This window comes from Lissotriton vulgaris, chromosome 3_1 (genome assembly GCF_964263255.1).
Source record: "Lissotriton vulgaris chromosome 3_1, aLisVul1.2, whole genome shotgun sequence".
Taxonomy (NCBI): Eukaryota; Metazoa; Chordata; class Amphibia; order Caudata; family Salamandridae; genus Lissotriton; species Lissotriton vulgaris.
This window is the reverse complement of record NC_141689.1, coordinates 1,200,529,397-1,200,543,091: the sequence shown is the minus strand read 5'-3', so window position 1 is coordinate 1,200,543,091 and position 13,695 is coordinate 1,200,529,397.

The window sequence follows — 13,695 nt, the reverse complement described above, 5'->3', positions numbered from 1 at the left end:
TCATATAACCATGATAAATGAAGATATTGCTCAACAATATTTCAGTGCCAGTGTCAAGCTAGTGAACAATGATGTTTCTCCACTAATTTATGGTAGTATACCTATTAGAATCTTGGGGTATTTCTTAGCAACAATTGAGTTGAGTGGACGCACAATTGCTGGAAAGGTGTATGTAGCCAAGTGGGGAGATGCTCTTTTAGGGTGTCCCCATCAACGTCTTATTGGTGTTAGTTTTAATCCTAATGCAGTTCTACAAGTACAAATTCAAGAAGTAAATGATTTAGGCTCTATGTTTGCAGAACGATTAGCGAATGTGTTGGGAGACAAACTCGGGTGCCTCAAAGGTTAAAAACATTATATTAAGTTGAGAAATGGTTATGTTCCTGTAGTTGCCAAAGTTAGAAGAATTCCTGTGGATGAGCAAGTCGGTGTTCAAAAGGAGATTGAACGATTGATAGAAATGGGGTGATTAAGCCAGAATGTTGGCTCCTATAGTCATTGCTAAGAAGGCCAGTGGAGAACTTCGTCTTTGCATAGACTTGAACTCTCTTAACAAAGAAGGTATGGTAGACAGATTTCCTTTACTGAATATTGAAAAGATAGTTGGTACCTTGGTGGGTGAAACATTTTTCAGCACACTTGATTTGGCCTTAGCCCATCATCAGGTTGAACTGGATGAGTCTTCGCAGGAGTTGACTGCATTTGTGACACCCATGGGCACTTACAAGTTTCACAGAAAGCTGTTTGGACTCGCCTCCACTGCTGCGGTTTTTCAACGTATCATGTCAAAAATTTTGAGAAGGCTTTCAGAAGTGAGGTGCTACCAAGATGATTTATTGATTTTTGGTAGTTCAAAGACAGAACATTATTCCAGAGTGTGTGCTGTGTTAGAACGTCTTTGGGGGTCTGGTTTGACGCTAAAAAAGGAGAAGTGTAAGTTTGGTGTTAAACAAGTGAACTATCTTGTACAATGTATTACTGGATACGGTGTTCTCCCAAAAAAATAAAGTGTTGATTCTATTGTGAATATAAAGGAACCAGTCAATAAAGAGGAGGAACTTTTATCTTTCCTAGGAATGGTGACATTTTACAGTTAGTTCACTCCAGGCTATGCTGACAAGACTGAAAATGTATGGAAACTTACAGCTAAGAGTGTTGTTTTTCAATGGTCAGGCAAGTGTGATAATGATTTTTGTTTTATTAAGGAAGAATTGAGGAAAGCTCCATCTTTACAAGTGTTTGTTCCTGGTGATACCACTTACATATTGAGTAATGCTAGTACTATGGGACTAGGAGCGGTGTTGATTCAAAAGAATGAGGATGTAGAAAGATTAATTGCTTGTGCTTCCAGGTGTCTGAGAGGTTCAGAAAATAATTATTCAGTTATTGATAAAGAGTCTTTGGCCCTCTTTTGGGCTTTAAGGAAGTTTAGGAATTTAATTTGGGTAACTAAATTGAAAGTGTTGTCTGCCCATAAGCTACTTAAGGAAGTATTTTCTAAAAATGGTTTAGATTCAATTTCTTCGAGAATTATATGGTGGATCATTTCTCTCCAAGAATTTGATTTTGACGTTGATTACATTCCTAGTGTCACCCATAAGTCTGCTGATTTTCTTTATCGATTAGTTTATCCAAAAGTACTTGACTTAGATGAAGATATTTTTAATGAGGAAAATGTGGTGAATGTCTTTGAGATCACCTCTGGTGCAGTTAGTGAATCTGAATGGAAAGATGAAATTGAGAAAGATCAATAGATTAAGAATGTAATGGAAATGTTAAGGAATAACAAACGTCTGGAGAAACCACAGGAATTGATTGGGGAGGAGGTATCTGTTGTTGATGGTGTTCTTGCTCGTGGCACCAAACCTATTCATCCTGCAGGGATAAGAAGCAAAGTTCTGAGTCTTGCTCACTCTGGTCATCGTGGGATTGTGAAGACTAAAGAATTTCTGAGATTACAGTCTTGGTGGCCTAGCATGGATTTAGAAGTTGAAAGGTTGGGTTGTGAGTGTATAGAATGTTGTGAAAGTGATAAGATTTTGAAAATGAAACAAATTCCTATGGTATGTAGAGTATTATCGAAGTACCCTTGGGATGAAATTGCTTTTGACATAGTTGGTCCGTTACATGGAGTGAGTGACACCCCTTATCTTATTGTTGTACTTATTTTATATTCTAGGTGAATTCAGGTGGGTGCAGTTAGAGATATTTCTACAGGATGTGTCATTATATTTTTTGAAGAATTTTTTAAGAGAGAAAGTTTTCCCAATAGTATTCTCTCTGACAATGGGCCACAATTTTGTTCCAATTAACGTTTGAGCTTTCTATGTAACTGTGGCATTGTTAAAAAAGAAGTGTAATTTACCACCCAAAAACTAATGGTGCTGTGGAAAGAGTCAATAAAACTCTCAAAAAGAGTATAAAACTAGCAAGGGTAAATGGGTTGAATTTGAAAGTTGTCCATCAAGACAGAATTACAGCTTATCGCATGTCTTCACATTTGACTTCGGGAAAGTCTCCCTTTGAACTTTTCAAAGGTAGAGTTCCCAATTCGAAGTTATGTCCAGGGTGGATGAACTTAAACAAAGGCCTAATTGACAACCAAATAGGTGATTGGAGAAGTAGGGAGAAGAACAAACAGATCAATGGAAAGATATATTTTGATAATAGGAAATGTGCTCAGTTTAATGAAGTGAGGTCTATTCAAGACAAAGCAACCTTGGTGATTGGAGGGCCAACATTTAAAAGCACAGACCGCTGGTTTCAGAGCAGAGCTTTGGAAACCGGCACGCATTCTATTATCAATCAATCAATCAAGAAATTTGTATAGCGCGCTACTCACAAGGAGGGTCTCAAGGCGCTTTGGGGGGTCCGCTACTGCTTGAACAGCCAGGTCTTGAGTTGCTTCCTGAAGGAGAGGTGGTCTTGGGTAAGATGGAGGTGGATGGGGAGGGAATTCCAGGTCTTGGCTGCCAGGTAGGAGAAGGATCTTCCTTCCATGGTGGCTCTTCGAATGCGTGGAACGGCAGCGAGGGGGTGGCTGGTCGATCGTAGTTGGCGGGTGGGAGTGTAGAAGGTCAGGCGGCTGTTGGGGTACCTAGGGCCTAGGTCGTGGAGGGCTTTGTGTACGTGGGTGAGGAGGCAGAACGTGATTCTTTTGCCGACGGGGAGCCAGTGCAGGTCTTTCAGGTGTCCGGAGATGTGGTTGTGACGGAGGATGTCCAGGATGAGTCGTGCGGAGGCGTTCTATATGCGTTGGAGTCTTTTCTGCAATTTGGCTGTGGTTCCGGTGTAGAGGGTGTTTCTGTAATCCAGTCAACTGGTGAAAAGTGCCTGGGTGAGCGTCTTCCTGGTTTCGGTGGGGATCTATCGGAAGATCTTACGGAGCATGCGTAGGATGTTGAAATACGATGACGAGACGGCGTTGAATTGTCTGGTCATCGATAGGGAGGAGTCCAGGATGAAGCCCAGGTTGCGAGCGTGGTCTCTTGGTTTGGGTGCGCTGCCTAGGGCCGGGGGCCACCAGGAGTCATCCCAGGTGGACGGTGATGATCCAAGGATGAGGACTTCCGTCTTGTCTGAGTTCAGTTTCAAGCGGCTGTTCTTCATCCACTCAGCTACTTCTTTCATCCCTTTGTGTAGGTTGGTTCTGGCGGTGTCGGGGTCGTTGGTGAGGGAGAGGATCAGCTGGGTGTCATCGGCGTAGGAGATGATGTTGAGGCTGTGATGGCGTGCGATGGCTGTGAGGGGTCTCATGTACACGTTGAAGAGGGTAGGGCTGAGTGATGATCCTTGTGGTACGCCGCAGATGACTTCAGTGGCCTCGGATCTGAACGGGGGGAGGCGGACTCTCTGGGTTCTTCCGGCGAGGAACAAGATGATCCACTCCAGTGCCTTCTCTTGGATTCCGATGTTGCTGAGGCGTTGTACTAGGGTGCGGTGGCAGACAGCATTGAACGCTGCGGAGAGGTCCAGGAGGATTAGGGCCGCTGTTTCCCCATTGTCGAGCAGGGTTCGGATGTCGTCAGTGGCTGCGATGAGGGTAGTTTTGGTGCTGTGGTTGGCTCGGAAGCCGGACTACGAGTGGTCAATGGATCCGTTCGTCTTGAGGAAGGTGGCAAGCTGTCTGTTGACGGTCTTCTCTATGACTTTGGCTAGAAAGGGGAGGAGCGAGATGGGGGGGCGGTAATTCTTGAGGTCGGTGGGGTCTGCCGATAGTTTCTTCAGGAGGGCGCTGAGCTCGGCATGGTTCCAGCTCTCCGGGAAGGTGGCGGTGTTGAAGAAGCAGTTGATGATGTCCCCGAGTTGGGGGGCGATGATGGAGTTGGCCTTGTTGAAGACATGGTGGGGCATGGGTCGGTTGGCGATCCGGAGTGGATGGTGTTCATCGTGTGGATGGTGTCTTCTGTGCTGACTGGGGTCCAGACGCGGAGGGTGGTGATGGGGGGGCGTTGGTTGTATGGTTGGGTGCGTGGACTGTTCGCCTAAGCTGTTGTGTATGTCTGCGATCTTGCTGTGGAAGAACGAGGCGAGTGAGTCGCACAGGTCTTGTGAGGGAGTGATGTTGTTGTTTCCAGTGCTGGGGTTGGAGAGCTCTTTGACGATGCTGAAGAGCTCCTTGTTGTTGTGTGCGTTGTTGTCTAGTCGTTCCTTGAATGCTGACTTCTTGGTGGTGTGGATCAGCTGGTGGTGTTTGCGGGTGGCGTGCCTGAAGGCGGTCATGTTGTCTGCGGTTGGGTTCTTTTGCCAGGCTTTCTCGAGGGTGCGGAAGTTCTTCTTGGAGTTCTTGAGTTCGTCGTTGAACCATGGGGCTTTCTTGCTTCCGGTCCTGCTGGGATGGGTTTTCAGGGGTGCGAGGTCGTCGGAGCAGTTGGTGATCCACTGTGCGAGGTTGAGGGCTGCTTGGTTGGGGTCTGTTGATCTGGTGGGAGGGTTCTGGTTTAGTGATGTGGTAAGCTGGTCGGTGGTGATCTTGTTCCAGTTCCTTCGGGGAACCTGTTGTGGGAGGTGGTGAGTCGTGGTCTTTCTGAAGCTGAAGTGGACGCAGCTGTGGTCTGTCCAGTGGAGTCCGTTGGAGTGGCTGAAGGAGATGTGCTTGCTGGAGGAGAAGATTGGGTCAAGCGTGTGTCCGGTGTAGTGGGTAGGGGTGTTCACCAGTTGCTTGAGTCCGAGGTTGGTGAGGTTGTCCAGCAGGTTGGTGGTGTTGTTGTCGTTGTTGTTCTCCAGGTGGAAGTTGAGGTCCCCTAGGAGGATGTAGTCAGCGGAGGGGAGGGCGTGTGGGCTGATGAAGTCTGCGATGTCTTCGCTGAATTGTGTGCGGGGTCCTGGGGGTCTGTAGATGAGGGTGCCTCTGAGTGTGGTTTTGGGGTCGGTGTGTATCTGGAAGTGATGGTGTTTGGCGATTGTGAGGGTGTCGTCGGAGTTGGTCTTGATGCGGATGGTGTTCTTGTGGACGATGGCGATGCCTCCTCCAGTCTGGTTGACGCGGTCCCTCCGGATGATATTGTAGCCATCCGGGATGGCTATGGCGATGTTGGGTGCTGAGGATGCGTTCATCCAGGTCTCCGTGAGGAAGGCGATGTACGGAGAAGTGGTGTTGAGCAGGTTCCATAGTTCCACGGCGTGCCTGTGGACGGAGCGGGTGTTGAGCAGGATGCACTTCAGGTGGTTGCTGTTGGCGCTCGGCTTGGCGGGTGGGGGTGAGTTGCAGGTCCGGATGCAGGAGAACTTGCAGGATTGAACGGTCCTGGAGTGGCTCGATGACAGCCGGGGAGGCGGCCGATGTTGAGTGCGCTGAGGGTGGATGCATCGTACGTCCGGCGGGTGGGATGGCATCGGTGAGGGCCAGGGGGTCTGGCGCTGGGCGCGGTCCAGGCGCGGACGGGCGTAGACGGGCTTGCCTTTGGCACACCCGCTGCTCGTGAACGCTGCGCGTACGCGTGGAGTCCTCCAAAAAATGGTGTCGTGGGAGGGGCGGAGCGAGGGAGGAGCAGCTGGGAGGTGGGAGCGGGGTGGCGATTGGGGAGGGGAGCGGAGCGCTGATGCTGGAGGGAATGGGGGTGGGGTCACGGGGGAGCAGCGGCAGGGAGCGGGGTGGAGGGCAACAAGATGGCGAGGACACAAAAACAATTACTGGCACAGAAACAGAAATGGGCAAAACGAGATCAGGGCACAACAGGGCGGACACAATGCGGGGAGAAAAACAGATTACTGGCACAAAACGGGATCAGGGCACAACAAGGCGGACACAATGCGAGGAGAAAAAAACAGATTACTGGCACAAAACGAAAAACGACAACAGGGCAGATACTAAACTGTAGGCAGGCGAGATCAGGGCACAGCAGAGGCACAACGGGCAGCGGCAGAGACCGGGCATGCCAGGGATGGGCCACCCAGCGGGTGGAGCGACGGCTCTGACCAAATTAAGCATTGCAAACGGGTCAAAATTATACTGACTCTGGTGAGGGCAAAAAAATCGGATTAAATAAGTTAAAGCCATAATGGGAATTGTTTTTTTTACTTATGAAAACAGGTTTGACCCTGCTTGCCATTTGAAGTATAATATGGGTTTTGTGTAATGCACCCTTGTGTGGTAACTTAGTGGAATAATGCATTGTGTTCACTTTAGGGTCCTTTTTTCCACTGTCTATTCCCAGGTTTAAATCCAAGGTTGTCCACTTAGCCTTTCATCCTTCTCAGTTTGAGAAAATGAGTACCATTGAATTGTGAAACAATAAACATCTGTCATTCAGCCAAGATACACTTAGCTATGCACAGTGGCACCTGGTGTTGATCAGAGATGTGTGCGCGGTGGGGGGAGGTAGTAAAAACAATAATTAAACTTACCTCCTTACCCCCGCATCTCTACTCGTTGTCCCTCCTGTCCTCACTCTGCTCCACCCAGAAGCAGGAAGCACCCAGGTTCCCTAAAGTCAATCACAATGCTGCTTTGTGATTGGTCTGAGAGCCGTGGTTCGACGTAGAGCCAGGCACTGGGAGACTGAACATGTTCTCCACGCAGGCTGTAATGCATCCTTGGTTGAGAACATGCAAAGTGCGCATGATGCTTTGCCTGGCCTGAGACAACCGGCCAAACTCTCATGTGCACAGATAACAGTGCGTACCACTCCCATGGGTGCCTGTTATTCCCTGGCGCCGGCCCCCAAGACTCTAGGGGCCTCATTTACGCCGCAGGTGCGTTACTTTTACGCCGCAAGTGCGTCACTTTTTGTGACGCAGAAGCAGCGTAAAAAATTTGCCTTGTTGCACCAAATTTACAAAGTGACGCATCTAGGTAGATGCGTCACTTTGTAAACCCCTGCACTACATTATACCTGCGCCAGGTATAATGTATGCAGTGGGGGCATTCTGACGCAGGAAAAGGTCATAGAAGTGGCACAGTGAAATCTATAAGATTTCACTGCTCCACTTCTAGGATGCAAATGCGTCAATTTCTTACGCCTGCCTCACAGCAGGCGTAAGACTGACGCAGGCCATTTCACATGGGGCTTGCCCCATGTGAAAGGACACATTGCTGGAGTTGCATCACTTTTGTGACACACTCCAGCAATGCATCACTTATGCGCCATACAGATACGTCAGAAATACTGACGTATCTGTAACTCCTTGCGCAATGATGCGTCATACTGTAAATATGACGCATCATTGGTGTCGCGAGGATATGCGCAAGGAAAAGTGACGCATCTCTGTTTTGACGCAGCGATGGGTCACTTTTCATAAATGAGGCCCTAGGACAGCATCACAAAATAAAATGATAATAAACCCTGGTTTATTATTGGGTTTTTTTTAGGAGCCGCTGTTGGTATACACGTTATGTCACCTCGTCATGATAACCATAAAAGTTCGCTAAACATGCGCCAGTGGGCAATGAGAACATAAAGGTAAGGATTTCTAAAGCCTTAAATCCAATATTCTGACTGAAAAGTGATGTCTCAGAGGGAATTTTCTGAAGAGTCTTTCTCTAAACTATTATTGCTGCGACGGTGAATCTACAAGTCTATTTTTTTCTCGCCGAAATGCTTCAGACTTGCTCATGAAAGAAAACGATATTACATTTTATGTTACCTCGTTCATCCTTTTTGCATTCAGGCAACAATAAATCCATCTCAGAAGAGACAGAACCTTGAGCGAAGAGAGGTACCTGCAACATTTTTAAAAAATCCTACGCATTGCATTTTTTTCCTGTGGGACCATTATTCATTCCACCATGTCTTAAATTTCCAGGAATCCTTCCTTCAGACTGTGGCTGTAATGTTTCCTCTGCTTTGAGAGCTATTCAGCTCTGCCTCTGAGAAAAGAGTGGAATTTTAGATTTGAATTCGGAAATTGCTACCCTGCTGACAACAGACGGCTTCATCAAACCACTGGAACTTTCTGACAAGATTGTTCTCTGGTAATATCTCAGCCAGAGGTTCGCAGGTCTCTGTAGCAGTCAAGTCTTCCCGTATTACAAAGAGATTGTCTATCAGAGCAACACATCACCGGAACATTCATTCACACAAGAACTCATAGCTGAGAGAAATTGTTGTACAGCACAAAGACTGCAAACTGTGGCGAAAGCACCGATTTATTTTGCTCTCCTGTTATATTGACCCGACTATTTGGAAACATAACATTCCCTCATTGGAGAAATAAATCTTGCATCCTCCGTCCCTAAATATTCTTAACATCATTAGCCAAATCATTGATGCTGTCAACCAACTCCAGAAATATAGTCGGATATGACGTTGCAGAGAGGATGATTTCTCTTTCCCACATGAAGTTGTAACCGCTTTCCTAAAGCTAGACTCCTAACGCTGACCCATCACTCTTCTACGATCATTAGAGTGATATACGCTGTAGCAAAAAAACGAATCCCAGATATTTAAGCTGGGGCAGAACTTGCTACAATGAGCAAATTTAGAAATGCAATGTCAGGTGACATTCTGATTTATACTTGCAATATACTCATTCATAAATTAGAAACGATTCATAGAGGCATAAATTGAGTTGCAAGTGCGAGAAATATCAATACACAATCTACTCACGGATGCATGTAAATTACACATATGTTGGGTTTGCGTTATAAAAATCTTAAAATGTGAATATTTGGGACTCTTAGGACCCCTGCTATGATTTGTATGATTTCCACATGTTATGGTATTCACAAAAATTAACATTAGCATGCGTGGAAATGTGCATAGATCATCGATTTCCATGTGCACCCTTCCTCCAAAATGTTATGCTTGCAGATTGTCAGCAGGGCGAGAGAGTGTAAGAATTGCATGATTATGCATTTGCACATGTAACTTTAACCCCTTGCATGAGGCACACATGTTCGTGCTGTGAGGGCGATTTGAATAGTGGGTGGGATTTCGACCGCCCCCAGCAGTCCTCCTCACATGCCCTCTGTGACGATGTACAGCCCCGTCCGAAGCATGCAAGGGGTTAAAAAAGAATAAAAAACTTGTGCATGGGGTATATTTTTCCTTGGTTAGAAATTATTCCCCTGAAACTGGAACTAAATATTGGTCCCAATTTACAAATTTAAACTTAGTCTTTTGGCTATATTTCTCCTTTTCAGTATTCACAAAGGTAAATTCAGACCTAAAGTCTATCTTTACGACTTTATGGTATTCACAAAGGCAAACGTAGACCAAAAGTCTAAATTTAATAGTAGTAAATTACTTTTGTGAGTACCGAAAAGTCGTAAAGTTAGACTTTCGGTCTAAGTTGACTTTAGTGAAAACCAAAAAGTAGTAAAGTTAGACTTTTAGGTCTAACTTTACCGTTGTGAATACCGAAAAGTAGTAAACTTACACAGAAGTGTAAGTATACCTTTGTGAATCTAGCCCATTGGGTTTGGATGAACTTTTCCATGATTTGCACACATACTCAAACCATATTTAGGAATACCTTTGAACATGTCCATATGGTGAAAACATATTAGGAATTAGCTATATTTGTATACGTGCTCACCCTAATTCCAATTAATACTCCACAATCACTAAATCCTAGTAGCACAAAATAGCACAAAAAGGAATTCATTTTTCAGCTTGACGAGCGAAGCTATGACATTCTCTCCCTGATAGCCTTACCATGTATTGTTTTTGTCATCTTTCTGGATTCTTCATTCACTGGAAGCACCTAGAGAGAATTGGTGATAGTGAGCTCTGTTAATGTAATTAACATAAGATAACACAATGATAAAACTGGAAAGTCGACTCTATCTGCAGATCCTCCTTACCTCAGGACCTTTGTTAGTAGAAAACTGATCTGTGCAGATTTTCTCATGCTGAGATGGATCCAAGTAATAACTTGACAAGTGGGATGTCCAGACCAAAGTTCGGTCTTAATTGGAAACCCGTATTGCCGGCTGTCAAATGTCATATGATGAGCCCCCAAAGCAAACACACCTACCTCACTCATGAGGTTGCAAATGGCGTAACTCTAAATGTACTAAAGGAACCCGTTATACATTAGTGAGGTCTTGATCAGGCTGGATGTATGACAACTGAGGGCATATATATCAATGACTCTAATATCATAGAGAGGTTGTCTGTCTGTGGAAAATTAATACGGTTTGGTGAACATTATCTGCGCCATCTTCCCTTTGCCCCGATGCCACAGTCTTTGTCGCACACCCCCTCCACTTTAGCTGCCTTGATCAGAACCACCCTCTGCACACCCCTGACCCCCAGCACGGCTCTTCACCCTCACAAGCACCCCCACGCACTGATCACCCCCCGCTCTCACATGCCTTGCGCGTAAGCGGCAGCCATTTTGAGCACCATGGCCCCTCTGCCCCTAGCTGATAGCCAGCGCGTCTTTCACTCTCTCTTAGCCCCGCAGGCATCCCCCGCATGCTGACAACCCCCCTCGCTCTCATATGCCTCGGGTCATAAACCCCTCTTCAGCGCAGCTCTGCCTCGGAATCCCATCCCGTTCCCAGCGCGACACCTCCCTTCATCCCTTTCATGGTCCCAAGTCCTTTGATACAAACCCCTTTTCCTGTGTGTGCCCGTTTGTCTCCCTTGTTCCCAGGCCGCCACCTGGCCCTACGGATACTGTTTATCACACCCCCGTACAGTAGGAAGCTTCCCCCTATCAAAGGACCCTCGAGTCGATCGACCACCCTTCACCCCATGAGATCCGATCAACTCCACACATTCCGTGAATCGGCGGAATGTCCAGCTGCGCGATAATCATCACCTGTTGTGACCGGGGTGGGGATTTCAACTGTAAACGTGTGGGAACGGGCTTGAAGCGAGGATTCCTAGGATGCCTTTCCGAACATCAAAGTATTGACAAATATGTGTTTCATGTAATAAAGCAATAAACCTGTGTATAAGAGGCCAGGCCTCAGAGATGCGGTTAGAGCACCTCGTGATGATACTTGCTGTTCGAATTGATGTGTTCTCCTCCGGAGAGAATAAACCCTTGTTTCCTGCCTTTCAGTCTCCAGCGCCTGCTTCTTCATTAATTAATATTTTGTGGGTAATAGAGGCGACACCGCCGGGCAACACAAAAGGGTCTTTGGTCACTGGTTGTCTAGCTACCCTTTTACAATTGGCGTCCCAAGCGTGGGGCCCATCAGCGACTCGTGGATCCAGTGGGAGAGGTCCTGACGACAGAGTGAACGACTGCAACGATCGGGAGGTACCCTGTCCGATAGACCCTCGTCTGACAGCCGATCATCCGAACTTCACTGGTTCCGAACAGACCTCTCTCGAGTGATCTACGGTCCTGACTGGGAACCATCAGGAGTGCCGTGAGGATTACGAAGAAAAGAGGACGATCGGGCGCTGGATTCGGAAGACAAGAAACTGTCCATGCGGTCCGGGTAAGGTCGTGTAGACACGACGAATTAAGAAATTGTTTGATTGATTGAAAAAATACTAGTATTACTCTTTGTTAATTTATTTGGAGATTCGCTGTCGGCAAACGGAGAAACAACCGGCTCTCCCCTTGCAAACAGTGAAGGATAGGTAACGCATCCGTCGTGCCTATCTTTCTCCCCCACTGATCAATTGCCCCTCCCCATTGATTAACTGTTACGGATTATTTTCTGGAGATTCTCTGTCTGCAAACAGGAAAGAATAGGCTCCCTCTTTGCAGATAGTGAAAGGGTAGGTGACGCAGACCTTTTTGCGGGCCTACTTATTCTCCCCATTGACCATTTTTTTTTGATTGATATTGGTTCTTGAGGTATTAACTGCCTGCAAACAACGTAGAATAGAAATATTCTGTCTAGTCTTTGCACACAGTGATAAGATAGGTAGTGCTGACTATTGTCCCCATTGTGACCCGTCATGCCTGTCTTCTCCCCACTGATTGATAGCTGGTTCAGCCCGGACCGTTTATTAGAGGTGGACCATCTAGCTCCGCTGGAAGGCACCCCTAATAAAGAAATGTTCACAAAGTATGGATTAATTACCATAGCCTATAGCAAGCTATGGCACAAGTATACCAAAGCAAATCAAGAGAAACAGTGGCCACTGGTAGGATCCTTCGATCTTGACAAAATAGAAACGTTAGAAATAGCCCTTCGTAGTAGCAAGACCACGCCTATTATGCTCGACAGTCTCGGTATGTGGCGCAAAGAAGCAACGCAACGAAAGGAAAGAGACGAAGTCAGAGTAGGTAAAGAAACGCGACAGGCGACCTTCCAAGCGTCTGGTAGGCCAAAGGAAGGGGCAGCGACGACACAGTTCCGAGGATTAGACACAAAAAGGGAACAGTGTAAAGGGACGTACCGACAGGACAACCCCGAGACACAACGACCCGAAAGTAACCCCCCGACACTACGCGCAGGACGAACAGACTTAAGGCAAAACCAATGTGCTTTTTGTAAAAGACTCGGGCACTGGAAAGCCCAATGCCCGACTCTACGGAACATAGGTAAGAGCGGAGGGCCGACAGAAATAACAGGCCGGCAGAAAGGGAAAAGGCGCGCGACAAAGACGAATCAGACTAACACGGACAAGACAGATAGAACTACAACGTTTGATTATGCCCGATGGCACAGATTTCGTCAGACCATTTTCAACGACATGTTTGAGTTCTGGGACTGATTACTCTCTGCCCCCCCCCCACTCTGAAAAACAAAAGCAATTACAGGCCTGCGTAGACAACGCCCCGTTAGAAAAAGGACTCAAGGAAGCCAAATCTCTGTTATATAATTTAAGATTTAATTACGGTAAAAATAACACACGACCAACGATAAATAGAAAAACTAGTAAAACATTCTTTCAAGTAAAACTGTACTAATAGGAGCAATACAAAACATATTACGCTCACTCCGGAAGTTCCCAAAATGTAACAGGTCAACGGTCCCGCCCATCCGGAAGGTGAAACACGCAGCACGTGTGGGGCGGCGTCCCCAGGGCCACAAGTAGGGAGGGGGCGGATGCAGATGACCCCCTCCCTCGTATCTCCTGGTCCGGCCATCGCAAATTCCTCCACTGAACTGGTGCAGGGTGGGCTGGGAGGAAGAGGCGACGCGGACGAGCCTCTTCCACCTCCACAGGTAGGAGGTTTCCCAGCCCCGGCCCGGCGCCGAAATCCTCCAGCCGGGCAACGGATATACCTGCGCAGCACAGAACATACAATGTCCAACGGACCTATTACCGCAGCACAGAACATCCAATGTCCGACGGACCTATTTCCGTAGCACAGAACATACAATGTCCGACG